This window comes from Pogona vitticeps, chromosome 5 (assembly GCF_051106095.1).
Source record: "Pogona vitticeps strain Pit_001003342236 chromosome 5, PviZW2.1, whole genome shotgun sequence".
Classification (NCBI taxonomy): domain Eukaryota; kingdom Metazoa; phylum Chordata; class Lepidosauria; order Squamata; family Agamidae; genus Pogona; species Pogona vitticeps.
Genome location: NC_135787.1, coordinates 156,774,101 through 156,779,293, shown reverse-complemented (window position 1 = coordinate 156,779,293; position 5,193 = coordinate 156,774,101).

Genomic DNA, 5,193 nt, shown 5'->3' with positions numbered 1-5,193 from the left:
TGGACTTGTCTTTCCATAACATAGTTGCCTCTGTTGAGCAGAGTGCTGTAATATAAATAGACAGTGGTTTGTTCTGGTCTACAGTTCTTTTTTCCTTAAAGTGAAAACACATGATAACATAGATCTGTTTAGAAACCGAAGTAAATAACAATTAAACAATAGTATTTCCAAACTGCAACGTGAACGCCTGGTATATCCCCTTCATCAGAACAGGAGGCTAACACACAGCTAGCTCGAAAATGTAAAGAGTTGTGAGTGCCTGATAGGACTATATTCATGGAACTGCCTTTTCCTAAGGCATTTGAAAGCATCTAAAGTCTCATTTGGAAACAAAAGCTGATATTGGTCTGTGCATGGGGAAGAAATCACAAACATAACTTTTTAGCTCTGTCATGATTCAAAACCACAAACTTGAGGCACATAATTACAGAATATGAGCACACAACCAGGTCAAGTCGGTCTTACCAGAGCTGTCAGGGGGCAAAGGTCAACATTCCCAAGATCATTAATTAGCCAAGGTAACAGGAGTCTAGTGAGAGAGAAACATACGTCACTGTGAGAAGTAATCCAAGGTGTTCATAGGCAACAAGAAATTTGAACAAAGTTTGGCTACTACAAGTCCAAGCTTGGTTGAACAGTTTGCTGCCAGCTGCTTATAGACTACTGCTGCAGGACTTGAGAGCTCTATGGGAGGTTCAGGTGTGAGCCATCTAGGCCACGTTATGAGCAGGGACTGGTTCTCAGGAGATTGCTTGCTTGTAAGGAAAACCCTACTCCTGAGGAGACCTCCCTCAGGCCAGGCCCTCTCTTTTCCTTGGCCTCATTCATGCAATTTTACTTGGCAGTAAAAGATTTCTCTGTGTTTCTTGAATTTCTGAGGGCCCAGGATTAAAAGAAGCAGCCAATTCTTCTGCATTCCTTGGATCATTGTACTTTAACTCCTCCTCCTCAGAGGAGTCACCTGGCTCCTGTAGACATGACTGATGTCTACATTTTTGCGCCAGGACACATCTGACAAGAATCAGAACTGTAATGTGTGAGGGGTTTATAAACACTTCTATGTACCTTAAGTTTTAGTTTGGTGATTGAAGGGAGAAATCATGCATGTTCAAGGATAACCATTTCATCTGAATCTTACATAGTTTTACTTTTTTTATGGGTTCTATGTGGTGGTGATAGGAGGAATGCCCCAAATTCACACACTCATTCAAAAAAGGTCAGAAGCACTGGGGACCTTAAACTTTCTTACTGAATAAAATGAGGGAAATGCCTCATTTTCCCAATCAAGCCATTCATTTGTAAGCAGCCAAGCATTCATTTATTCATTTTAAATATTTTTACCCTGCCTTTCTCCTTGAAAAGGACCCAAGGCAGATTACAACAATGAAAGGCAATATTTAAAGTTTAAAGTGAGTATGCAACGGTGGTTAACATCATTAAAAGACAATGTTTAAAACTACAAACAATGAGGAGGACATCTTGCATCATTAACACAATATTAAGGCAAAGATCAATAAGTATACAAAAAAATTTAAAAAATACTCATTGGTTTCATCAATTCACTTCATTGATAAGAACACATGCTTGCGATTCTTCCTCTGGATATGAAACAGCATAGAAAGCCCACACCCCAAGGTTCCTAGAAAACTTTTGCAAGGGACAGTAGACCAGTTAGGTTTCTATATTCCATTTGATATAAAAATGCTGCATTAAATTAAGGTGGCATTGTTCCACTGCATTCTAAACCTATTTCTAGCTAACTAGAAATTGCTATATTTTACCGTGCACATTAGTGTTCCCCCAACCTGCAAGAAAGTTCCTCTGATTTTCCCAGCAGAAGGAATAGGGGAACACAGTTCTGAGACCTTTTTCAGAGTATATTCACTGAAACAGAAAATCATTACACTATGAAAATGAATCAGTAGCTGTATCAGGGTTTTGAAACAGGGTAAATTATTATTATTATTATTATTATTATTATTATTATTATTATTATTATTATTATTATTATTATTATTATTATTATTATTATTATTATTATTATTATTATTATTATTATTATTATTATTATTATTATTATTATTATTATCAGGGTTAAAGTCGCATGGTAGTCACATGATATTTGGGTGGTGCATGCATCTTCCTGGGAAAATGTTTAATCTGTTTTTAAGTTATATTGCATTGGCTGAGGGGGAGAAACATGAGCTTTTCAAATCATTCCAATTGAATCATTGTCCTGCACCTGCCCTCAAGGTGACCACTTGTCATTACTGCTGCTGCTGCAGTGTTATTTTTAACATTTGGGATTTTTAAAAAGTTCTTTCAAACTGACATATTGCTATGTCAGTATTATAGGTGGAAAAAAATAAAACAGAATGGACTGCAATGTTTCCTGCATCCTGGAACCCATGTTCCTGGCATCAATTACTAGACAAAACCAACAGACACACTTTCCTCTGACAGAGATATTCACGTATGTCAAAATGATTCAAAAAGAAACGAGTTCTCATTCAAACATTCTCTCATTGCTTTACAAGTTACTTGATTCTTTCTTTACTTGATTCGTTCAAGTACTTTATTCTTTATTCTCATTTTTCCTTATTTATTTTTTACTCTATTTTTCTGGTCCGTAAATTGTAATTCGAGATTTATGTAAATTTGTGTCATTTTATTACTTGTCTGTGTTATATTGGAAGCCGCCTAGAATGGTCAAATCATATCAAATCAATCAATCAATCAATAAACAAGTTAAAATAAACAAGCCCCTGGTAGCTGTTTATTTTTGCCTTGTTAAAAGAAATGTCCCAGCAAACAAACAAAAAATGCACACTATGCTGTATGTCAGATAAATGGATATTTTTAAATCTACAGTATTTCAAACCAGCTTCACCTGATTCAAATACTGTTATGGGGTTTTGGTTTGTTTTGTTTTTACATGTAAGCCACCCTCTTTTGGATAATGGGCAGACTTCCTTCCTTTGACGAATGAAGTAACAATGAGGCTTCAGAGTATGGCTGTCCTGACAGCCTGATGAGCACATTGTGTGCCATACAGTCTGCATTGACTCTTGGTGCAACTCTTGGGAGAAAAAAAGTGTAACTCTTTTTTTTCTTATAACCCTCCTGATAAGTTATTGATGGGGAGATGCTTCCATTAGTGACAAGAGAGTAGTATTTATTGGTATCCATAAAGTGGTGAAGGGAGTTGGGGAGGCCATAATTGCTCCCTTTGATTCCAATACTGCCAGAGTTGCTGTTTCTGTCACACCAATAATAGCAAGGAAACAGTAAAGTTTCCTTGGAGGGCAAGAACTAACTTCCCTTTCACTTAATGGCCCAGTCATCTGATCTGAGCAAGCAGGGGGGAGAGTTAAAAATTTACCCCATCCCTATAGGGAGGGAGGGAAAGTAGTATGTGCGTTTGTGTGTAAATAGGTCCTCTAAACTGACACAGCACATGATCCTCTGTGCCAGGAGGGTAGATCAGCTCTGTCACCTAAGAAATAAGCAATGGGGAAAACTGAAAGAGGTGGATCATTCTTTTACTTTTACTGCTGGGAAAAGCAGGGGAGTTTTCTTGGGGGAGGGGGGAACACATGAATGTACGAGATAAAATATAGCAATGTATCTAGCTAGCTAGAAATTGGTTAGCAGTGGTTAGCAGTGCAGTGGAACAATGCCACCCTAATTTAATGCAGCATTATTATGCTCTCCTATGCCTCAAGATTGGGAAAGGAGCACAACAAGGCTGTATATTGTCCCCGGCTTATTTAACTTATATGCAGAATACATCATGCAAAAGGCAGGACTGGATGAATCCCAGAAGAAATATCAACAACCTCAGATATGCAGATGATACCACTCTGATGGCAAAAAGTGAGGAGGAATTAAGGAACCTCTTAATGAGGGTGAAGGAGGAGAATGCGAAAAATGGTCTGCAGCTCAATATCAAAAAAACTAAGATCATGGCTACTGGACCCATCACCTATTGGCAAATAGAAGGGGAAGATATGGAGGCAGTGACAGATTTTACTTTCTTGGGCTCCATGATCACTGCAGATGGTGGCAGCAGCCACAAAATTAAATGGTGACAGCAGCCACGAAACCACCTGCTTCTTGGGAGGAAAGCGATGACAAACCTAGACAGCATCTTAAAAAGCAGAGACATCACCTTGCCAACAAAGGTCCACATAATCAAAGCTATGGTTTTTCCAGCGATGTATGGGAGTGAGAGCTGGACCATAAAGAAGGCTGACTGTCGAAGAATTGATGCTTTTGGTGCTGGAGGAGACTCTTGGGAGTCCCTTGGACTGCAAAGAGAACAAACCTATCAGTTTTGAAGGAAATCAACCCTGAGTGCTCACTGGAAGGACAGATCCTGAAGCTGAGGCTCCAATCCTTTGGCCATCTCACAAGAAGAGAAGACTCCCTGGAAAAGACCCTGATGTTGGGAAAATGTGAAAGCAAGAGGAGAAGGGGACAACAGGACAACATGGTTGGACAGTGTCATTGAAGCTACCAATATGAATTTGACCCAACTCTGGGAGGCATTGGAAGACAGGAGGGCCTGGTGTGCTCTGGTCCATGGGGTCACAAAGAGTTGGACATGACTTAATGACTAAACAACAACAACAATGTCTCACAAATTCTAAATTATAATCTGCTGGAGTAAAGATCTTGCTGTGATTCCTATACACCCAATAAAGTCGGAGGGCTATATCCATTTACTAATACTGTATTCTCTTTAGCTTTCAGAAATCTCAGCTATAGCAGAGTCAAAGAGGATAATTCATAGGACAACAATATTCCCTCCACTGCTATGTGTTTCCCCGAAAATAAGACAGGGTCTTATATTCATTTTTGCTCCAAAAACATATTAGGCCTTATTTTCAAGGGATGTTTTTTTTCATGTACAACAATCTACATTTATTCAAATACAGTCATGTCATCTTCTTCTGGTTGCTCCAGAATGGTGAAGGGTGGGGTTTCACTTAACTGGGGCTTATTTTGGGGGTAGGGCTTATATTACGAGAATCCTGAAAATCATACTAGAGCTTATTTTCTGAGAAACAGGGTATTGCCCAGCTTGTGGAGCTAACTATTAAAATCAGAGATGCTAATCTGATAGGATGAAGATTTCATTGGCAGTGTGGAAATTATCGGCTTGAACTACAGAGTGGGTAAACGTTCAGG